Source organism: Podarcis erhardii, assembly GCF_964252035.2.
Source record: "Podarcis erhardii genome assembly, chromosome: 3".
Classification (NCBI taxonomy): Eukaryota; Metazoa; Chordata; class Lepidosauria; order Squamata; family Lacertidae; genus Podarcis; species Podarcis erhardii.
In genome coordinates this window covers 10,576,895-10,602,024 of record NC_138507.1, presented here as the reverse complement: position 1 = coordinate 10,602,024, position 25,130 = coordinate 10,576,895, and positions in this window count along the sequence as shown.

Here is a 25,130-nt window from a genome sequence, read left to right as displayed (position 1 = left end):
ATACATTGACCACCAATAACGAAACATGTTGTAGATATTTTTTCCACATTTCTTATGCTGTTTTTGTGATATACAAATGACATGAGAAAACTCGGTATACTTGTTTGTATAACATTATTCTTGTTTACAAAACCCAATTTTTAAAAGCGATTTGAGTGAGGTAAAGGTAAAGGGACCATTGACCATTAGGTCCAGTCGTGACCAACTTTGGGGTTGCGGCGCTCATCTCGCTTTATTGACTGAGGGAGCCGGCGTACAGCTTCCGGGTCATGTGGCCAGCATGACTAAGCCACTTCTGGTGAACCAGAGCAGCTCATGGAAACGCCGTTTACCTTCCTGCCAGAGTGGTACCTATTTATCTACTTGCAGTGCTAGGTTGGCAGGAGCAGGGACCGAGCAACGGGAGCTCACCCCGTCGCAGGGATTTGAACTGCCGACCTTCTGATTGGCAAGTCCTAGGCTCTGTGGTTTAACCCACAGCGTCACCCGCTTCCCTAAAGTGGGGTATGTGCATGCATATCTATGGGATCTGGGGATAAAGGGACATAGATTTTTTTTATTAAATATTTTCTTGTTTTACAGAAGTATGTGTAATGTCTCTCGTATTTTTTCCATGTAACATTTTTACAAATCCGTTTCATTTGTTGAGACATTAGGGGGAAGATGGGTGAGGGTGGGGGTGGGGTCGGGTGGCGATGTTTCTATTTTGCTTAATGTATGTAGGGTTTGGTGTCAGCGTTGCTCATGCTGTTCATTTGTGTTTCTTTGGTGGTGAGAGAGGTTGGGGATGGCCTATGGTGTTGTTGTTTGTTTGTGATTGGCTGTGGTGATCTTTGTTTTTGTGTGTGAGTGGGGTGGGTGGGTGTTTTGGATCAGGTTAGCCATATTGATTTGTATGCTGTTGGTGGGTTATTGTCATTGTGGACAAAGATAGTGCCTCTAGGCTGTGTCTTGTGCATGCATTAAAAAGGATGCTAAGTAGGGTTAAGAAATCGAGCATCTGAAAGGGACGACTGAGCACACAGTGGTCCATGCCCAGTCAGGTCTGGGTGTGCATTCCCACAAAGAGATTGTTTAGTGAGGATATCTTTCCCAGCTGCAATTGCCAGGCTGATCCAAGCTGACAGCCCTGGCCATCTGCCTACAGGTGCACAAAAACAGGGCCTCATGCACCCTGAGGCTCACACAGCTCACAGATGAACACTGTGCAAAGACCAATGGCATTGCCCTTGGCTGTGCTGGCATAAGAGGAGAGTTGGCAGTCTGCCACATGGAAGCCATCTATGGTTTTCCCACAGGGTAGCCTAGTTCCCCTGTTCCCTCCGCAAAATGACACCAAGGTTAGAAGCCCAGGAGAAGAAGTTCCATTGTGCCTGTTGGTTCGTTTTTAAATAAATTTTGGATTTTGTCTGCGTGAGGAAATTGACGACCGCAGCATATTATCTGTCATGCTGTCTGTGCGTTGCTTGGCAGTGATGAAAAGTTTAAAAAGTGGAATACTTTTGCATAAAGCGCTTTAGAAATGAAATGCACCATCTCATTTCACTCACTCAGAAGTGCCAAGACGTTCTGTGTCAAATCAGAAATGAATGAACAACTTGCTTTTCCTTTCTCCACGTCCCCCCCCCCCGCAACCTATACTCTTTCACCCAAATATGTAAGCTCTGAAAGTGCTTTATTCTTCCTAAATGATCATTCAATTGCTTGCAGACCATATCTTTTGGTAGATTTATTGCTGGCTCTTTGAAAGGGGGGGGGGCGCAAACAAATGCATTTTGCATATTAACATGTAATTCTTGTTCCTGTCTGCTCAGTTTGGAAAATGGTTTGAATGCTTTTATAAAGGAAAAAATGGCTAATAAAATTGGCTGCAGCACCATTGCTTTGCAATTCTTATGAACGGTAAAGTGCTACTTACAGTCATTGATGTTAAAAGCTATTTCTAAATTATGGTGCCATTTATTATCTCTAGCGTCCAAAGTAAGTTTAAATGATGCTGATAATTCATGTTTTACCAAATTTCCCTTTTCCCCCGAGGATACCTCTGATTAACTTATGCACATTTAAGCGCTTTTTAAATTCTTCTTTTATTGCCATTATGCTCTGAGAATCTCAGCGATTCTCAAAAATGGGTAATAAACTTGAGATAAAATGCTACAGTTTTAGATCAATGCTGACATATTGCTCGGGTGATTTCTTCAGAGCTAAAGTGATGATGCTTCATATTTACAGAATATATACTATGTTATTACTGCAGGATTACCATTTTGTTCTAAGATGAAATGAGTAATTTACCAATTTATTAAACAGTTACATTTAAGTATTGCTTAGGACATTACTACAGCAATCTGTTTACTTAGCACGAGGAGTTATCATTAAAAAAACCCAGTTTACTTAGGTAAAATTTGTAATCATCATGCCCTCCATTAGCAGACTTATTTTTCTGTAAGCCTAATTGCCTGGAAATGAGTTTTTTCTTATTTACTGTGGTAAATTCTGCTAAGCCAGCTAAAAATGTCACCCTAGCATGAAGTGCTACAAAAATTAATAATACATACAGAAGGCAGTTTTAATTAGTATAATACCAAACATTAATAAAAGATTTATAGGACTGAGGCTGCTATCCTGGGCACACTTACTTGGAAGTAAGCCCTGTTGAACCTTTGTGGGATTTATTCCCAAGTAAACCTTGCAGAGGATCATATCCTGTGAGCCTGCAGTTCTATGCATACTTACTTGGGAAGATGCCCTATTGAGCTCAGTGGTAGCTACTTCTGAGTAAATGTGCTCTTTACTGGGCTGCACAACATACAACAGAAGTGCCTAGACCTCAATCAGAGTTGGGAAAGCTCGGTGCCAAATGTAAGGAATTAATGAGAAATATAACAAGAACAACAACAACAACAACAATTATTATTATTTATACCCTGCCCATCTGGCTGGGCTTCTCCAGCCACTTTGTGTGGCTTCCAACAAAATATTAAAATAAAGTAATGCATCAAACATTAAAAGCTTCCCTAAACAGGGCTGCCTTCAGATGTCTTCTAAAAGTCTGGTAGTTCTTGTTCTCTTTGACATCCGGTGGGAAGGCGTTCCACAGGGCGGGTGCCACTACTGAGAAGGCCCTCTGTTTGGTTCCCTGTAACCTCACTTCTCGCAATGAGGGAACTGCCAGAAGGCCCTCGGTGCTGGACCTCAGTGTCTGGGTAGAACGATGGGGGTGGAGACGCTCCTTCAGGTATACTGGGCCGAGGCCGTTTAGGGCTTTAAAGGTCAACACTTTGAATTGTGCTCGGAAACATACTGGGAGCCAGTGTAGGTCTTTCAAGACCGGTGTTATGTGGTCTCGGCTGCTGCATTCTGGATTAGTTGTAGTTTCCGGGTCACCTTCAAAGGTAGCCCCACATAGAGCGCATTGCAGTAGTCCAAGCGAGAGATAACCAGAGCATGCACCACTCTGCACCAGAGAAAAGGCAGCTGAACATGCACAGGGCTCTTTTTCTGCATGCATCAGAGGGGCATGCATCAGAGGGGCACATCAGTGTTGAGGGGGTAGCTAGTGGGCAGTGACCTTACTCCCACTGTTGGTGCAATGTGAACAATCGGGTTAAATTACACAGTGCTTGGGCTCATATCATGAGGAGCACATCCTCCACGTATGGATCTCCTGAGATAAAGGATGCCAGGTGCGCCGGGTTGCCATAGCAACACTAGCAAGTTCAAATGTATGATTTACTGAGTCGTCCATCCTCCCCATTGGTTCAGGAAATATGTCTACATGTAGAGACGGATATAATATTCTCTAGGGCATGGCTTTCATTATGTCTTGTCCCTATCCTGCCCTGTTCACTGTCAGGATCTTACTCTGAATCTGTAAGAGTCAGGGGAAGAGGTTGTGGGTTTTATAGAGCAGCGTTTGCTAGCATGGTGATAGTGTTAGTGGATCTCTCTGTATATATGTATTTTTACTTCAAAGACCAAGGGACGCGAGTGGTGCTGTGGGTTAAACCACAGAGCCGAGGACTTGATGATCAGAAGGTTGGCAGTTCAAATCCCCGTCACGGGGTGAGCTCCCGTTGCTTGGTCCCTGCTCTTGCCAACCTAGCAGTTTGAAAGCACGTCAAAGTGCAAGTAGATAAATAGGTACTGCTCTGGCGGGAAGGGAAACGGTGTTTCCGTGCGCTGCTCTGGTTCGCCAGAAGAGGCTTAGTCATGCTTGTCACATGACCCGGAAGCTATACGCCAGCTCCCTCGGCCAATAAAGCGAGATGAGCTCCGCAACCCCAGAGTTGGCCACGACTGGACCTAATGGTCAGGGGTCCCTTTACCTTTTTACTTCAAAGACTAGAGAACTGTATGTACAGTCATCCTCTGGAAGTCGAACGGAATCTGTTCCGGAAGTTCATTCGACTTCCAAAATGCTCGAAAACCAAATCGTGGCTTCTGATTGGCCGTGGAAGCCCCGTCGGACATTCAGGTTCCAAAAGAACGTTTGCAAACCGGAACAATCACTTCTGGGTTTGTGGCGTTCAGGAGCCAAAACGTCCGAGTTCCAGGGCATTCGACAACCAAGGTATGACTGTAGTAGATAGCAGTGTTTAGCTTTGTTTTGTGTCTGGAGATGGTAAACCCTTTGTTACTTTGAATTGTGTGGGAGAGGATTTCCCCCCATAACTTGAGGACTCTGGAAGAAGCTGTCAGCTGGAAGCAGGAAATCCCTGAAGACTCTGCTGCTCTGGGAGTGGCCACCACCGAGACCATATAACACCAGTCCTGAAAGTCCTACATTGGCTCCCAGTGTGTTTCCGGGCACAATTCAATGGGTTGGTGCTGATCTTCAAAGCCCCAAATGGCCTCGGCCCAGTGTACCTGAAGGAGCACCTCCACCCCCATCGTTCAGCCCGAACACTGAGGTCCAGCTCCGAGGGCCTTCTGGCGGTTCCCTCCCTGTGAGAAGCAAAGTTACAGAGAACCAGGCAGAGAGCCTTCTCATTAGTGTCGCTGTTCTGTGGAATGCCCTCCCATCAAATGTCAAGGAAATAAACAACTCTCTGACTTTTAGAAGACATCTGAAGGCAGCCCTGTTTAGGGAAGCTTTTAATGTTTTTAATGTTTGGTGTTTTATTGGGTTTTTAATACTCTGTTGGGAGCCGCCCAGACTGGCTGGGGAAACCCAGGCAGATGGGTGGGGTATAAGTAATAAATACTACTACTACTACTACTACTAATAATAATAATAATTGCTACTTGGTATTCAGGATTCTATGCACAAAAGCAGCAAGCTAGAAGCACCGTAAGCAGATCCAGTCAGTCTGCATCTAATCTCATAGCATAAATGTTGGAAGATTCAGGACAAGCAGACAGATGCCCTTCTCCACATAGTGTGTAAAATTAAACTGTGGGATTTGCCACCACAAAATGTTGCAATGTCCGTCAATTTAGATGGCTTTAAAGAGGAGATGAGGCAAATTCATTGAGCATAAGGCTACCAATGGCTGCTAGCCATAATCTTGGGCATCCGCAAGAAATTTTATGCAGTGGAGCTGCAGAAGGAGCATCTCCACCCCCATCGTTCTGCCCGGACACAGAGGTCCAGCTCCGAGGGCCTTCTGGCAGTTCCCTCGCCATGAGAAGCCAAGTTACAGGGAACCAGGCAGAGGGCCTTCTCGGTAGTGGCGCCTGCCCTGTGGAACGCCCTCCCACCAGATGTCAAAGAGAAAAACAACTACCAGACTTTTAGAAGATATCTGAAGGCAGCCCTGTTTAGGGAAGCTTTTAATGTTTAATAGGTCATTCTATTTTAATATTCTGGTGGAAGCTGCCCAGAGTAGCTGGGGAAACCCCACCAGATGGGTGTGGTATAAATAATAAATAATAAATAATAAATAATAAATAATAAATAATAAATAATAAATAATAAATAATAAATAATAAATAATAAATAATAAATAATAAATAATAAATAATAAATAATAAATAATAAATAATAAATTATTATTATTATTATTAAAACACCAAAAGGGGGGAGCAGGTTAATTTCTCATTAAAAGCGGTGCCTGTCCATTTTGCCTCATTGTCCCACCTGTTGTTCTTTTTACACAGAGACGCCTTGTCACTTCCCAGTGGCCAAAGGGGTGGCTGAGAAAGGCAGGCCTCCCCCCCCCAATGGCCCTCAGCCTCCCAGACAAGCCTCCAGTTATTCCCTAGTCATTGAGAGCCTTTCCTGTGTAATTTTCCTAACAAAAGCGATGTTTGACAACTTTGCCAGGGCTTCTAAGGCAGCCTCCAGCAGTACTCCTGCATCCATTAACCTTCTCTTGGCCAGCCCCCAATCACATAACATGTATCCCCGCCCCCAGTTTCCTTATGCTACTCATTTTTGTTACATAGAAATTGTTCCAGTTTTCAAGAGTTTTGCTTTCGATTTGTTTTAACAGCAATTTGTTACACTTCTTGCAATGCCCCTCACCCTTCCTGGGTGTTTTTGCCTGCGTGGAATGTGCCCTTGAACTCTGACAATGTCTCTTGTGTGGGAATGTTCAGGGATGCAGGATATATTGTCTGATTACATCTTTATCCAACTTGTCTTAACAAGTTCCACAATTTCAGCAGAGTAACATTCCCCTCTTTTAAATTTGCAGCGGATGCGTTTTGCTTAGGCTCGCTAAAGCCTCTATAATAACTGTTCTGGTATTTTCCCCTTATTCCCTCATAAAAGATAAGACACAACACAGTATTCTACAAAAGTATAAAAAGAGTTTACTCACATTCTGTTCACAGTCAGATCCCAGAAGGCAGACTTAGCTTAGAAAAGTAACATACACTTGGAATCTATCTCATAAGAAGACAGTCCCTTTGTCCTCTCTTGGCTGGAAGCCAAGAGGGTATCTTTGGCTTAGCAGATGTTGCTTCTTCAATGCATGTGGTGAAAGAGGAGTGCGATGGCTGCCCTGCCCTGTGCTTTTGTCGTTACCTGCACAGGTGAGGCCACACCCACCTCTAGTCACATGCAGAGGAAGTCTGTCCCAGCCCAGAAGGAAACAGGAAGTTTACCTGCTGGCTGGACAAACATTCCTTACCATTATGCAAACACGTTCACTCTACGAATGTTGTACTTGACTGCTCCTGTGTTTCACATCCCACATCTTGCTCCTCTGAATGTGTGGGAATATTTAGGAAAGTAGGAGAGGGTATATTGATTAAATATTATCCCTTCTCACACTAGTGAGCAAGTAGCAGAGCTGGAAGCAAGTTGATGGATTTGTTAGAATCATTTAAGTTAAGCAATCCAGTCTGGCTTGTCCAGTCTGGCTTGTTCCTGGTAAGCTTCCCTTCTCATTTCCCTCTAACAACAACAACAACAACAACAACAACAGCACAAGAGTCTTGATTAAAAGTAAGAGTAACGTTTACTTACATTCAGTCCACAGTAGTATTCTGAAAGCAGGCTTTATCTTGTGATTACAGTTACATTTGTAGAGAAATAGACCTTGTGGCTTCCATCCTTTGTAAGGATGAGCCATGTGTTGCTGGCTAAGAGCCAGCAGAGAGCAAAAGGGCAAAAAAGGCAAAAGAGGAAGATGGCTGTGTGACTAGCCCTTTTATAAGGTCTGCCAAGGTCACACACAGGGGGAGGATACTCTAGAGCAGGTATGACAGGAAGTCCTCCCTGTCTGGAACAATTCACCTATGTGTCCACTCTGGGCAACAGGAAATGTTGTATTTGACTGCTTCAGTGATGATACATCCCACCGAATGGAGGATAGAGAGCGGGTATGTGGATGTCTGCATAAACTAGGCTACTGGGCAAAGGCAAAGTTTGCATTAGTTGCTCTGTCTGTTTTTGCCTCTGAACTGGCCTACCAACAGCATGTGGCCTCCAGAGGGTTGCCCAGAGCAGAATGTGGCCCCCTGCATGAAAAAGTTCCCCCACACCCATGCCTACAAATGTACAAGGATTGAGGAGTGTGTGTGTGTGTGTGTGTGTGTGTGTGTATGTCTGTCTATCTGTCTCATTCCCATCACTGTGCTTTAATTTCAGGAAGAACGAAAACAAAACAGAATATCTGAAGGGAGAAAGAACAGCAAGATGACAGCTCAGCACCCTCACCTGGGCGTCCCTTTGGCCCTTTAAATTACTCATCAATCCCATTTGAGAGACGAATGGGATGGACCCGTGCTTAAAGATGTGGTCCAAATGTCACCATCACCCGCACTTGGAGCCTGAGGTCTGAATTTGTTGGCTGTCCTGATCTGATGTGCCTAGCGCTGGTTTTTACTCCTCTTGTGATTTGTGCTAACAAGATGAGTGAAAAATACTTCTTGGGTTCGCCTCCATTTTGATCAGGATTTTATTGTTTTCTGCAGATAGTAAATAATGGATAGAAAAGCCTCTCTCCCTAATTAAAATGGATGCCCCTTGCCAGACACAGCTGATAGCTCTCCCAGTAACAAGAAGCCTAAGACACATGTAAAGCCAGGATCACTGCCGTTCATCTTTGGGTAAGCCGCAGTGCTGCATACAGATGGGCAGAAAGAGCAAACGCAATAAAACTTTGGAGAGCTGAGCCCACAGAATAGGCCAAGTTTTTTTACTGCATGATGAGTGCGATAAAAGAAAGTTTTTAAGAAGAAATGCATTGAATGAAGCCTGCACACCTTTCATGGTTGGATAGAACAGGTGTGTTTGTGTGTTTGTTTGTGTGTGTGTGTGTGTGGAAGGAAACCTGCTGGGTTCCAGATTTTGCTGGACTTCAACTCCCATCAGCCTCAGCCAGCGTGGCCAGTGGTCAGGGATGATGGGAGCTGTAGTCAAACAGCATCTGGAGCTTGCGCCTTTAATAATTACCTGGAGGAGGAATTCCCAGGCTATCTGAAGGACTGTGTTATCCCATACAAGCCTACCCGGTCTCTGAGATCTTCTGGGAAGGCCCTTCTCTTAGCCCCGCCTTCTTCCCAGGCATGCTTGGCAGGGATGCGAGACAGGGCCTTCTTGGTGGCTGCTCCCAGGCTTTCAAACTCCCTCCCCAGAGAGGCTAAATTTGCTCCCTCCTGCTGGCAGGAGAATACTTTCTTATCCCAATAGGCTTCTGGGAACTGACTGCTTTTAAGGAAATAGTGTGCTGTGCTGCTTTTGTTTTGTGTTTTTATTATCTGTACTTTATTACATTTTTAAAACATTGCTTTAATTCCGTAGATAGTTTAATTACTTTTGAGCAATAACCTTTTTATGTATGGGGTTTTTTTAGCTGTGTGTGTGTGTGTTTTATCTGTATTTGTTTTAATTTTTTGTGAGCTGCTTTGTGTTCTGGTTCTGGTCAGGTTATAAATGAAGAAAATTCCAGAGGTGGAGCTCTAATCACGGCCTACCATAGGGATGGGCAACCTGTGGCTCTCAGATGTTGTTGGACAGGGGTCAGCAAACTTTTTCAGCAGGGGTCCAATCTACTGTCCCTCAGACCTTGGTGTGGGGGCAGACTATATTTTGAAAAAAAAAAATGAACGAATTTCTATGCCCCACAAATAACCCAGAGATGCACTTTAAATAAAAGCACACATTCGACTCTTGTAAAAACACACTGATTCCTGGACCGTCCATGGGCCAGATTTAGAAGGCGGTTGGGCCAGATCTGGCCCCCAAGCCTTAGTTTGCCTACCCATGTTGTTGGACTTCGATTTGCTTCAGCCTCAACCTTCATGGCCAATGTTCGGGGATGGTGGGCATTGAAATCCAGCAGTAACTGGAGGGCTGCAGGTTAATCACCCCAGAAAGAAGGGAGAGAAAGGGCAACTTATCACATATTTGTGATACGGGGAGAGACAAGCGTACTGAATCCCCAAACCAGCAAATGAAAGGATGCTACTCTCCAAAGAATAAAGTGATAATGTCTAAAATGTGTAAGTTGCTGAGTGGGAGGCAAAAGATGAATAAGTGAAATAATCAACGATACATTGGGCAATAGATATTGGTCACAATATAGAAACAGAGGCATGGGAACGATTGTGGAATATAGATATTAAATTTACAGCATGTTATGGTTTAAGAGAAAATTATATGAAAATGCTATATAGATGGTATCTAACACCTTGGCAAAAATGTATAAATTGAAATCGAATAAGTGTTGGAAATGCAAAGAGAAAGAAGGCAACTTTTTTCATATGTGGTGGCCTTGCAATAAAGCTAAAGCCCACTGTGAAACGATATATGAGGAATTGAGAAAGATGTTTAAAATAACATTTGTAAAGAAACCAGAAGCTTTTCTTTAGAGAATTATGGGATCACAGGTACCTAAACAATATAGAAATTTATTTATGTATGCAACAACGGCTGCGAGAATGGTATTTGCCCCAAGATGGAAAGAAAAAGTCCCGACGATGCAAGAATGGCTACAGAAATTAAAGGACTATGCAGAAATGGCAAGATTTACTGGAAGAATAAGAAATCCAGACAACAAACTCTTTAATAGGGAATGGAAATCTTTTATTGAATATTTGCAAACAAACTGTAAACAAATTAAGACATTAGCAGGATTATTGTCAAAACGTGCAGTTGCTAAAACTTATATGAAATAAATGAGAAAAAGCTTAAATAGATTTAATTGGGAAATGCAGGGGAAAAGATAGGAACTGCAGAAAGAGGTTTAAAATCTAACAGTGACTTTCATATTGTTAGAAATGTCTTTTCTTTCTTTCTTTAATATCAATTCTTTATTGATTAAAAGATTTGCATGTTTTCGTTTCTTATCTTTGTTACTTCTTTACTTCTTTTTTTCTTTATAAATTTTCTATTTTATATCATTTTCTTTCTTTTTTACCTGTTAATAGATGGTACATAATGTTTGTATAGACATGTTAGAAATGTCTTTTCGTTACGAATGAAAATGATAATTTTTTTTAAAAAAGAATAAAGTGATGTGAAGCACCTCAACAGCCAAGAACGTATGCTATGTGTGAGGTGTTTTCTGAACTAAATGCAATTTCTAATCAGAGGATCGCGGCTGAGATTATCTCTCTCTTTTTCTTCTATTTTTGGTCCAGCAGGAACGTAAAGGAGGAGTGAGGCTCTGAAGATGATGCAACATGACAAGCTATGGCCCGCACACCTTGACTTATAAGCAGAAAGCTGATTTGTAAGGGGCCAGGATGCTGTTTTTCTGCTCCCCCCCCCATCTGTTCCCCATGGTGCATGCCCCCTCACTCTCCCTTCAGTCTGGGCTTGGTTGGATGTTAAAGAAAGGAAGAAAGGATATTTTTTTATCTTGCTCTCCTATGTGTGAAAAATTGAGGGAGTTTGTTCGAGCAGACACATAATTAGGTTTCATTAAGACTGTATTGCTGAAATTTCAATTTACATAAAGGTCTTCTGGGGAGAAAAGAGTGAATGGAATTCATTTGCTCTCTTTGGAAACAGAAGCACCAGTAAGAATGAAATTTGGATCCCAGGAAGGTAAGGAAAGCTGGAAGGTGGGGTGAGGACAATTTGCCCTTATCACTGCAATATGGAAATTGGAGCTTAATTTTGAAAGCTTGTGAGGTGTTATTCTTGTTGTTTAGTTGTTTAGTCGTGTCTGACTCTTCGTGACCCCATGGACCAGAGCACGCCAGGCACTCCTGTCTTCCACTGCCTCCCGCGGCTTGGTCAAACTCATGCTGGTAGCTTCGAGAACACTGTCCAACCATCTCGTCCTCTGTTGTCCCCTTCTCCTTGTGCCTGCCATCTTTCCCAATATCAGGGTCTTTTCCAGGGAGTCTTCTCTTCTCATGAGGTAGCTAAAGTCTTGGAGCCTCATCTTCAGGATCTGTCCTTCCAGTGAGCACTCAGGGTTGATTTCCTTCAGAATGGAGAGTTTTGATCTTCTTGCAGTCCAGCAGGAGGCCCCATTAGCTAAAGTGGTGCTTAGGTTAAGAACAGTTTCAGGTTAAGAATGGACCTCCGGAACGAATTAAGTACGTAACTAGAGGTACCACTGTAATTTGATTGTTCTCCACAGACTTACTAACCGAATACAGACAACAAGAAATTATGAATTATTAGGAACCATTTAAAGGAGGCGGGAAGTCAAGATACAAATCAGGGAGACAAGCCAAAAGTTGTAAAAGGAAGCCTTGGATTCCCCACAAAGATGTATAATTGAAAATGTTTATTTTTCAGTTTTTCTCTCCTTTCCCCCCTTTCCCCCCCTTTTATGTTTTTCTTTTTTTCTTCTCTTTTCTCTTTCTCTTTTCTGTAATTTTCTTTTGATTACGCAATATGTATATATATTTGTAATACTGTATTTAATAAAATAATGAAATAATAATAATAATTTTGTTCTATTATTATGTGTAAAAGGTAAAGGGACCCGACTCTGGGGTTGCGGCGCTCATCTTGCTTTATTGGCCGAGGGAGCCGGCGTACAGCTTCCAGGTCATGTGGCCAGCATGACTAAGCCGCTTCTGGTGAACCAGCGCAGCACACGGAAACACCGTTTACCTTCCCGCCAGAGCAGTACCTATTTATCTACTTGCACTTTGACGTGCTTTCAAACTGCTAGGTTGGCAGGAGCAGGGACCGAGCAACGGGAGCTCACCCCGTGGCGGGGATTCGAACCGCCGACCTTCCGATCGGCAATCCCTAGGCACCTCAAGACGATGAACGTTGTTCTCTTCCATTTTGTCATCACAACAACCTTGTGAGGTTGGTTGGGAGACAATGACTGGCTCAAGAAGACATCTGAAGGCAGCCCTGTTTAGGGAAGCTTTTAATGTTTAATAGGTTATTGTATTTTAGTGTTTTGTTGGAAGCCGCCCAGAGTGGCTGGGGAAACCCAGCGAGATGGGCGGGGTATAGATAATAAATTATTATTATTATTATTATTATTAAGGTCACCAAGCGAGCTTCATGAAGCCCTGTCTTTTAGGTCCTGGTCCAACACAGTAACCACTGCACAAAGCCAAACAGGATGATATTACCCTAATATTTGGAAAGATTGGTGTTGCTCCTCCTTCTGCTGCAGTCCTAAATATACTTACCTGGGAGTAAGCCCTGTTGGCTCTAGAGGGGTTTTATTCTGAGTAAACATGTGTTGGATTGGGTTATAATCCACACTTAATACAAGCATGCAGGGTTTTTGAAATCCATATGTTTAAATAAGACAGTCATCGTAATTTCCAGTTTCACTAATAGGAATATGATTCTCTGTTCACTGACTTTCCCCCCTCTGTTCCTCTCTTTCCAAGGCCCCCCGTGAGGTCCAAAGAGCAAATTAGTGTTAGAGGTGAATAATCCGTCGAGTTCAACAAGAATTCTATCTAACGCAGGCTAGCAGAAATCAATTTTTATGTATTTTTGACTGCTCTTCGGAATAGCCTGTAGAAATGACTATCCCACTGTGCCAGCTTGCTGGATATTTTCTCGGTTCTTTGTGATCTACAGGTTATAACACTGTCATAGTGATTTTTTGATACTGCCAGGCTGGGAATGACAATTTCAAGATCTTTAGCTGTGTTTTCGGCTCCATCACCTAATACTACTCAGTTGTTTTTAGATGATCTCATTCTGGATAAACACTAACATGCTTTTATCAGTTCCAGGGCACTATAGAAAATGCGGGTTTTCATGTCATGATTTTTTCTGAGGCAATGCTTGGAATCTTAAGTATCCCCTACCCCCTAAACTAACCAAGCTTTAAACATGACTGGATCTCTCTTCCTTATTTTCAAGAGACCCTTTGCAGTATAGGCTAATGTTTCATCAGAGGTTTGCGTTTCCACAACAGTGATGCCCTGGGAGATAGCTCAGTTGGTAGAACATGAGAATCTAAGGGTCGTGGGTTGGAGTCCCACATTCAACAAAACTGAAATATACTCAGAGTCGAGAGTGGATTTCATGTTCTTTATTCAGCTCATAGTGGTGAGGAGGAATGGAAGTTCCCCCAGAATGCCTGCTTTATATACATTATTTACACAATGGGCCCCACGTGATTGGCTCCTGTGGACCAATCAGACTGCTGCATTCTGAATCCTATTGTTCTAGGACCAATCAGACTGCTGCATTCTGAATCCTATTGTTCTAGGACCAATCAGACTGCTGCATTCTGAATCCTATTGTTCTAGGACCAATCAGACTGCTGCATTCTGAATCCTATTCAACTCAGTACATAAAAAAATATTCCTGAACTACAGGGAGTTGGACTCGGTCAGTGTTTCCGAAACCTGGGTCTCCAGCTGTTGTTGGACTACAACTCCCATCATCCCTGACCACTGGTCCTGCTAGCTGGGGATGATGGGAGTTGTAGTCCAAAAACAGCTGGAGATCCAAGTTTGGGAGACACTGGACTAGACAGATGATCCTTGTGGTCCCTTCCAACTCTACAGATCTAGGGTTCTAGGTATCTGGTGTGCAATCAGGAGAAGCTCTACCTGTAAAACTAATTATTTCCACGTCACCCCACTGAATTTAAGTGCCTTTAGGGAAAGATGGGAAGTCAAAGTCGAAAGAGAAATGTATAACAAATTTGGAATCTGGAATTTATATGTAAAGATTTTAAAATTTTAATTAAAACATTGACAACTAAAAAATAAAATGTAAAACCGCTGAGAAAATTTTAAAATGTTCCTTGACATTAAAGGTAAAGGGACCCCTGACCATTAGGTCCAGTAGCGGACGACTCTGGGGTTGCGGCGCTCATCTCGCTTTACTGGCCAAGGGAACCAGCGTACAGCTTCCGGGTCATGTGGCCAGCATAACTAAGCCGCTTCTGGCGAACCAGAGCAGCGCACAGAAACGCCGTTTACCTTCCCGCCAGAGTGGTACCTATTTATCTACTTGCACTTTGACATGCTTTCGAACTGCTAGGTTGGCAGGAGCTGGGACTGAGCAATGGGAGCGCACCTCGTTGCGGGGATTCGAACCGCCGACCTTCTGATCGGCAAGCCCTAGGCTCAGGGGTTTAGACCACAGTGCCACCTGCGTCCCTTGACATTAGGACGTGTTATAAGGCATGCCTCTGGATACACCAGTGTACACACAGGGCAAGCAAGTCATCTGTCTCAAAGCCAGCCTTGTCAAATGTTCATTCTTAAAGGGAGCTTGACAATTGCATTAGCATTATTGATGCAAAATTGCAAACACATCCGTGCTGCACATTTAAAGCTGCACTTCCTAGCACTCCTAAAAAAACTACTGTTCCTAGATTTCTTTGAAGGAAGTCATGAAATCTGCTTTAAACATATGGTGTTGCTGCGGCTGTTAAAACATGCTTGAATTATCAAGTGAAACAAACATTTAGCATTTTGTTCTTCTGTATGGAGACATCCCTAAAGATATAGCATACACTCCAACATTTCTCCGATGAAAATAGGGACATCCCATTCCATAGTGATACAGTCATACCTTGGGTTAAAGTTGCTTCAGGTTGAACATTTTCGGGTTGTGCTCTGCAGCGACCCAGAAGTAATGGAAGGCGTTACTTCCGGGTTTCGCCGCTCCCGCATGCGCAGACGTTCAAAATGACGTCATGCGCATGCGCAGAACGGATCCCGTTCGCATCCAGAGGTACCACTGTAATTATATTATTTATATCCCACACATCTTACTGGTTGCCCCAGCCACTCTGGGCGGCTTCCAACATGTGTAAAAACATAATAAAACATTATACATTAAAAAGCCTTCCCTATTCAGGTTTGCCTTCAGACGACTCGGGGGTCAGATAACTCCACACTCTCCAACATTTCTCCAATGAAAATAGGGACGTCCTAAGGAAAAGCAGGACATTTCAGGATCAAATCAGAAACCGGGATGGCTTCTCTAAATCAGGGACGTCCCTGGAAAATAGGGACACTTGGAGGGTCTGATATGGCTTAAATGTTTCATTTTTCTTTTCACAGTATTATATGAGTAGACTGAGTATGTTGCTTGAGTTGGGTACATACTTAAGCCACTGGAACAGTAACTTTGTTTAAATGCGTCTCACTTACCCGAGCAATGAGTAGTCCAGAGAGAGCACTTTAATTCTGGATGAAATCGCAGAATTAGGCCCATGACATTCTAATCAATGCAGCAAGTTCCATAACACTAACTTCACTCATTGGTTCACTTATGCGATTGTTTGTCTCAGAACTTCTACAGGAAAATATATCAAATCATTCTGGTGAATTTCCATATAACTTGTTGACAATGTGTTATGCTTTTGTTGAGGAATGCACACGAGACATTGCGTTAAACTTACTGGAACTCTTTTGTTGTCTTTTGGAATTTTTGGGGGGAATGTTTTGCAGGAACCTCCAAGTTCATTATAAGATTATCTGGGCTGTGAGCCTATGAATCCCTTTGGGTACATACAATTGCTTGCTCACACCCAACAGGCCTTGTAAAATCTTACTCTCCCATTAACAGCAGCTTTCCACATTGCACGGCAAGCCTTTTTTCAAATTCTTTTGACTTTGGAAACTGGCTGATCAAACACTGCAGAGATTTCAACCAAGACTGGAAAACCTTTGGCCTAGCAGATGTGTCTGGCTCCAATTCCCATCAGTACCCACCAGGTTGGTCAGAGGGGTAGGAAATGAGTGACAGGTGCCTGAAGAGATGAGATTGACACCCACACACCCACCCTACAACATTGTAAAGATACCACAAAGCAAGTATGTTTTCATCTCAAAAGTAAGTGTTTATCGGCCACACATGTGCATACAGAGACTATACAGGTATATGACTTATCTGCCCTCAGTGCCCAAAGAGGATATTTTGCATTGCCTTTTACTAATGAAGCTCTATTGATTCATGTCGTAAAACATAGTTTATATCCTGGGAGCTTGAGACATTACAGACATCTACAGCTGTATATTTACATCGACTCTATATTGCATTATCTCTTCATTATAACAATACATTTATGCAATGAATACATGAGCAGCGTACACTGGAAGCAAGAGTGGCTTTGGGACAGCCTTCTCCAGAAGTTGCTGGATTTCAACTCCCATCAGCCCCAACCAGCATGGCCAATGGCCAATGGTGATGGGAGTTGTGGCCCGATGACATCTGAAGGGCACTAGGTTGGGGAAGGATGATGTAGCACAATATACAAAGTCTGTTGTAAGCATGCAAGTAAAGCTGTCAATGGGTGGAAGTACTGGCATGATAGGGTTTGACACAGTATTGTGTGAGCTGCTTTAGATTTCAAGGCAGAGTTTTCTCTAGCAAAGGTAAAGGGACCCCTGACCATTAGGTCCAGTCGTGGCCGACTCTGGGGTTGCGGCGCTCATTTCGCTTTACTGGCTGAAGGGTCATGTGGGCGAAGGGTCGGTGGTTCAAATCCCCACGATGGGGTGCGCTCCCGTTGCTCGGTCCCTGCTCCTGCCAACCTAGCAGTTCGAAAGCACGTCAAAGTGCAAGTAGATAAATAGGTACCACTCCGGCGGGAAGGTAAACGGCATTTCCGTGCGCTGCTCTGGTTCGCCAGAAGCAGTTTAGTCATGCTGGCCACATGACCCGGAAGCTGTACACCGGCTCCCTCGGCCAGTAAATCGAGAAGAGCTCCGCAACTCCAGAGTCATCCATGACTGGACCTAATGGTCAGGGGTCCCTTAACCTTTAGCTTTACACCAACCTTGCAACAGGGCTTACCTCCACTTAACTTTTTGCCCCAGTCTTTCCAGGTGCAGGTCCACACTTAAAAGCTCTGTGTCTGAGTGTGTGTGGGCTATTTTTGTTTTTTGTTTTTCCTGGGAGCTTTCCCCATGAAAACCTGCTCTTTAGCACTCAATTGGAGCAAGCCCCATCTAGAATTGTTGCTTGTAGCGACTAAACAAAAGGTTGCTGTTGTATCGCAGAAAGTTAATAAAATCTCTCCCCATTGCTTACCCATCTTTTCTTAGTGGAAGGCTCCTATTAGCAGTCTATAGCACCCTCTGCTGCTTCTGTTTCAAAACTGCTTCTTCAAAAGAGAAGCTAGGCAAAAACAAAGCCGTGTCTTAACAACAAGAAAAGGAGCCAAACAGATTGCGCTTTTTACTCACAGTGTCAGGAAACGTTACTCGTACAATCAAAAGTGAATGTTTATGAAGCCTCCGTTCGCCAAAGAAAAGTCTGTTTCGAAACGGTTTTCATTTACGGAGCGCTTTTGACATCCCTGTGAAGAATGGCTTGTTGTGATTGTGCAGTAATGGGTAGTATAGACAGACAGATCTTGACGGCTATCAATCAAGGCCAGTTAAAAACATCCCATCGCACTTTAGAGTGATGAAGAGGCAGAAGCTAGAATGGACCCATGCAGTGATGCAGATGAAAAGGCAGGCCTGATTCTTAATGGCTGGGGTCAACAGGGGCAGGAAGGAGGTTTAAGTGGTTGGTGGGTTGTGTTGCTCCTGATGTTCCTTACAGATCATCATTCAGTCATTCTCAGTCACCTCAACAGCCATCTGGAAGAGAAACACTTTTTCCGTTTAACCGTTTGGCAATAATCCCTAAAGACTACCCTGAGATAATTTGTGGAGAGTCCCCGAAGACTACCATGAAGCAGTCCTTCTTTATGGCATTCCAATGGACAGTCAGAAATGGGGAGCATTCCTGCGGTCATTTGGAAGGAATTGGTGCAATTCCACAGCTATTCAGCATCGCATTTGAGGGAAAGAAGACCTGCAACCCTCTAGAAGACATTATTGGACTTCAGCTCCCATCAGACCCAACCAGCGCACCCAATGGTCAAGCATGATGGGAGTTATAGTCCAGCAACACCTGGAGGAATGTTTTCTCAGTATGAAGACAGGGATCATGAGCGTCAGCTCCTGAAAATCTGAGAGAAGGCGGCTTTGCCTCTTTTTCCTGTCCTTGAAACCTCTACACTCTGTCTCTCCCTGTTGTTGTTGTTTAGTCATTTAGTTGTGTCCGACTCTTTGTGACCCCATGGACCCGAGCACGCCAGGCACTCCTGTCTTCCACTGCCTCCCACAGTTTGGTCAGACTCATGCTGGTAGCTTCGAGAATACTGTCCAACCATATCGTCCTCTGTCGTCCCCTTCTCCTTGTGCCCTCCATCTTTCCCAACATCAGGGTTTTTTTCCAGGGAGTCCTCTCTTCTCATGAGGTGGCCAAAGTATTGGAGCCTCAGCTTCACGATCTGTCCTTCCAGTGAGCACTCAGGGCTGATTTCCTTCAGAATGGAGAGGTTTGATCTTCTTGCAGTCCATGGGACTCTCAAGAGTCTCCTCCAGCACCATAATTCAAAAGCATCAGTTCTTCGGCGATCAGCCTTCTTTATGGTCCAACTCTCACTTCCATACATCACTACTGGGAAAACCATAGCTTTAACTATACGGACCTTTGTCGGCAAGGTGATGTCCCTCCCTACTTGGGTGTAACAACCAGAAGTCTTTCTAGCTGCCTACATGGGTTTTGCTGTCCATATGCTACCTTAGACTCTTTCTGAATCTATTCCTTTACATTAAGAGGTACCTCACTCTGTAGCAGCAAAACTGCCAGCAAAAGCTGCTATGTTTTAATACTCCACTATGTCTATTTTTGAACAGGACAGTCAGATTTTACCTCCCTGCTTCCCTTCTTAGGGGTGTTTCCAGACAGGTGATGCCTTCGGCTTCCCAATAATTGCTTTTTCTTCTGCAAGCTACCAGTCGCCGTTGCCGTTGCCTTTCCATAGTGAGTGTGGGTGAGTGACAGCAACACAGCACTTGTTCTTGTGTGTGTACATTCCACTATGGGCTCCTCCAGGCAACCAGCTTGTGAAGCATCCATTCTGATTTGCTAGCAAGAAGCTTCCACAGAGCTTGGATCAGAGCCAGTTTTTTACTGAGCATTAGTTCCAATTTGTCTATGAGGAGGTTATATGGCAGCAGGTATTCTTCCTGCATTCGTCCTGATCTACTTGTGCCACGGTTATATGTCCTCCTATTAATCACCACACACTTTTCCAATACACTTTCCTAATCAAAAAAGTCCTCTTTTTTTAAAGTCACCTTGCTGCACCAGGACAACAGAACATTTTAATTACACAAGCCTAAATTTCAGGTATGTGATTGAATCTCTTCTGTGAAATAATGACAGTCTGGAAGCAACCTGTTATGTATTGAAGTTCTCACCCTGGCCACCAGGGGTATTGTGTATACAGTGGTACCTTGGGTTACATATGCTTCAGGTTACATACGCTTCAGGTTACAGACTCCGCTAACCCAGAAATAGTGCTTCAGGTTAAGAACTTTGCTTCAGGATAAGAACAGTAATTGTGCTCCGGTGGTGCAGCGGCAGTGGGAGGCCCCATTAGCTAAAGTGGTGCTTCAGCTTAAGAACAGACCTCCGGAACGAATTAAGTACTTAACCCGAGGTCCACGTCAGTTAATTTAGGTGGGAAACCCTGGGTTGCTGTTGTCACAGTGTTGACAGCCGGCTGCCCATAAAAGCAGGCCGGCTGAGCTGTTTGCTGTTCAGTTCAGTTCCAGCTAACTTATAAAGAACTACTTGGAGAAATCTCTGTGTCGTCTGCTATGTCCACCCACTATTTAATACAACCCATGTTCCATCGTGGGTGTGCAATCAGGGCCGTCTTAAGCATATCCAGTGCTGTGGTGCAAAGCTCCTTCCAGCACCTCTCCCCCCCCCCATTTCCCAGAGTTTTTTTAGGGAGGACGGCACTGCTGGAGGGGCTGGAGGAGGCGGGCAGTGGCTGGAGGGTGGCTCCTCTGGCGGGGAAGAGGCAGAGGCTGGACGCAGCTCAGCTGGCTACTTTGTGCCGCGGTGGCCATGGCAGACAGAGGCTCCGGGCATGGTGCTGCTTCGGCGTGGCATGGCGGAGGCGGGCGAGGGTGACAAGCTAATGCTGGGTGGCGCCGCATCCAGCCTCCGCCTCTTCCCCGGCGCCCTCCAGAACTTGGCGCCCTGGTGCCCCGCACCACTAGCCTCTATGGGTATGACGCCCCTGTGTGCAACCATTTGGACAAGGAGGGTACAACTGATTTGAGCAACTGTTTATTCTTATTTATTTTGCTTTGGAGCTAGTCACACAGGCAACTCTCAATTTACACGGGGTTTACGCTCTGGGGATAGCATGTAAAGCCAAAATCGCGTATAGTCAAAACACGTTGGGTTCAATGGTGGGTGGGATTGTCCATGTCTATTTTTCTTGTATGACTGCCCCATTTCTGGCCCTTTTAATAATAATAATAATAATAATAATAATAATAATAATAATAATAATAATTTGCCAAGCAAGGAAATACACATAAGTTGCAAGTTACCTGAAGTTTATCTTTTTGAATTCTATTTCTACTTCAGTAAACAACCCAGCCCAAGATCTATTTCCAGTCTTTCAGTTAGAAAAATCTGGTTGGGTTAAGCAGGGGCCATCAAACTTTTTCAGCAGGGGGCCGGTCCACTGTCCCTCAGACTTTGCTGAGGGGCCAAACTATATTTTGAAAAAATAAACAAATGAACAAATTCCTATGCCCCACAAATAACCCAGAGATGCATTTTAAATAAAAGGACACATTCTACTCAAGTAAAAACATGCTGATTACCGGACCGCCCACGGGCCGGATTGAGAAGGCGATTGGGCCGGATCCGGCCCCTGGACCTTTGTTTGCCTACCCATGGGTTAATTTCTGCCCTAAGCACTGAGACTGGGTTGTTTATCCATTTCTCGTCAATATAGGGAAATCCTTGAAATGAATGACAATATAGCACTGGTGCCATATTCCACACCCACCTTCCTTCCTGAAGCACGTTTCCAAAGAGCCAGCGTGAGAGGTTGATGCCACGATGGCACTTAATTTAGCCAGGTAAGGAAGAAACACAAGAGACCTTTCTTTGAAGTCGCTGGCATTCTTCACTGTCAGTTTGATCAATCGACTGAAACCAATTAAGTCTAAGAGGCTAATGCTCTTACATCGCTAAATTTAGTGTGACTGGAATCGCTGGGTGGGAAATCTGACATGAAAAGCCATTCTCACTCCCTGTACCAGAGTTGGTAAATTCTGACAGAAATGTAGAAAGCTATAAGATTGGGTCACTTTTCTGCTCTTTTTCTATTCTGCCTTCCACAAAGCAAAGCAAGAGCGCGGGGACAGAGAGACTTGCCTTATTCTGATTCAGACCATTGGTCTCTCTCCAGGTGTGGCTGAACTACAGTTCCTATCATAGCTGGCCATTGGGCATCCTTCCTAGGGCTGATGGGAGTTGTGTTTCATTTTTTTAAAAAAATATTCTATTGTATTTTTTGTAACAGTTTACAAAAACAATTATCTAATTTTACATTTTTCAATCTCCCCCCCCCCAATTGACTTCCCTCATCTTCCCCTCCTGGTTTGTTATTTTTTTGTTACCATCTGCATGTTAAATGTTATTGCATTGTTTTTCTCCATATTTTACTTAAATAAAATTGTGAATGTGTCTTCAAAACCTGCCAATGAGTCCATCTCTTTTTGTTGTTTCTGTAGATAAGTTGTAAAAGGTTCCCATTCTTTTTCAAAGCCACTATTGTCCTTTTCATGTAATTTATCGGTTAATTTTGCTCATTTTCCCAGTGAGAGCTGGACCATAAAGAAGGCTGACCAACAACAAATTTTGCTCATTCTGCATAGTTCATCAGTTTTTCTTGCCATTGTTCTTTTGTTGGTACTTCTCCAGTCTTCCAACCTTGAGCTAACAGAATTCTTGCTGCTGTTGTAGCATACATTAAAAAAATTCCATTTTTCTTTCGGCAGTTCTTGACCTGAAACAAGTAGCAAAAAGGCTTCTGGTTTTTTGTTTTTTTTTTTTACAAATGTCATTTTAAACATTTCCCCCCAATTCATTATATCTCATTTTGGTGGGAGTTGTGTTTCAGAAACATCTGGAGGGCCAAAGGTTCCCACAGTGACCGGCAGCAGGTCTTCAGGCAGGCAATTCTCCCAGGTGCTGGATATTGAACTGGGAGCTTCCAAAAACAAAGAGGATGTTTGGCCCCTGAGCTACAAGGGTAACCTGATTCCATGCATCCCTAGAAGTACGTCCTACTCATTTCCAGTGGCGTAGCGTGGGTTGTCAGCACCCGGGGCAAGGCAAGTAATTTGCGCCCCCTAACCCGTGGATTTGCGCCCCCTAACCCGTGGATTTGCCCTAACCCCAGATGTTGCGCCCGGTGCGGCCGGCCCCCCTGCACCCCCCACGCTACGCCACTGCTCATTTCACTGGGACTTATTTCCAAGTAAGTGTGCACAGGATTGTAACCAAAGAGTGGTTAAAAAAACAAAACAAAACAAAACAAAACAAAACAAAACAAAACAAAACAAAACAAAACAAAACAAAACAAAACAAAACAAAACAAAACAAAACAAAACAAAACAACATGATTTCCTCACTTCTATTCTTGTAACAACCCTGTGAGGTTAGGCTAAGAGATAGTGATTATCATCACCATTACCATCCATTGAGCTTTATGGCTGAGAGGGGTGCCCCCAGTTCTAATTCAATGCCCTGTTGCAACAAAATATCTCTTTTCAGGTCCCCCTGAATCCGCAAAACATTAGACTCCAACACACAGTGTGAATTCCCTACAGATGTACGAGTATGGAAGATAACCATCTTTAAAAACAAAACAGGGCATTCCGATCAGCTTCACTTTCACATTATAGATTGAGGTTGAATCCTGGCAAGACAGAAGTACTGTTTTTGGGGGACAGGAGGCGGGTGGGTGTGGGGGATTCCCTGGTCCTGAATGGGGTAACTGTGCCCCTGAAGGACCAGGTGCGCAGCCTGGGAGTCATTTTGGACTCACAGCTGTCCATGGAGGCACAGGTCAATTCTGTGTCCAGGGCAGCTGTTTACCAGCTCCATCTGGTACGCAGGCTGAGACCCTATCTGCCTGCGGACTGCCTCGCCAGAGTGGTGCATGCTCTGGTTATCTCCCGCTTGGACTACTGCGATGCGCTCTATGTGGGGCTACCTTTGGAGGTGACCCGGAAACTACAACTAATCCAGAATGTGGCAGCTAGACTGGTGACTGGGAGCAGCCACCAAGACCACGTAACACCGGTCTTGAAAGACTTACATTGGCTCCCAGTACGTTTCCGAGCACAATTCAAAGTGTTGGTGCTGACCTTTAAAGCCCTAAATGGCTTTGGTCCAGTATACCTGAAGGAGCATCTCCACCCCCATCGTTCTACCCAGACATTGAGGTCCAGCTCTGAGGGCCTTCTGGCGGTTCCCTCACTGCGAGAGGCCAAGTTACAGGGAACCAGGCAGAGGGCCTTCTTGGTAGTGGTGCCCGCCCTGTGGAATGCCCTCCCATCAGATGTCAAAGAAATAAACAACTATCTGACTCTTAGAAGACATCTGAAGGCAGCCCTGTTTAGGGAAGCTTTGAATGTTTAACAGACTATTGTATTTTAATATTTTGTTGGGAGCTGCCCAGAGTGGCTGGGGAAACCCAGCCAGATGGGCGGGATATAAATAATAAATTATTATTATTATTATTATTATTATTATTATTATTATTATTATTACACAATGACCTCAGGTGGCCTGCTATTGCAATAATCTGTTAATGGAAGCCCCATTGAGCAGAGGTTCATTGGGGTTTGCAGAGTGCAGTGCTGCAAACTTCCTTTTGACTCAGCTGTGTCTTTACCGCATATACAGTGGTACCTTGGGTTACATACGCTTCAGGTTACATACGCTTCAGGTTACACACTCCACTAAGCCAGAAATAGTGCTTCAGATTAAGAACTTTGCTTCAGGATAAGAACAGAAATCGGGCCCCGGCGGCACGGCAGCAGCAGCAGGACCCATTAGCTAAAGTGGTGCTTCAGGTTAAGAACAGTTTCAGGTTAAGAACGGACCTCCGGAACGAATTAAGTACTTAACCTGAGGTACCACTGTATATTGTTGAAGTCAGAGCTGCGACATCACAACTAAGAAGCTCAAATCATATGTATGACTGACACCCTTCTTCGAAAATTAAACCAATGTCCAGACTTTAACATTCTAAAATTTTACGTATAGATGAATTGAAACATAATATTTACATTCACATGATTGTCCAAGCATGGGCTTACAGCCTCTTCCTCTAACTTCCAAACAGTGGCGTAGCGTGGGTTGTCAGCACCCGGGGCAAGGCAAGTAATTTGCGCCCCCTAACCCGTGGATTTGCGCCCCCTAACCCGTG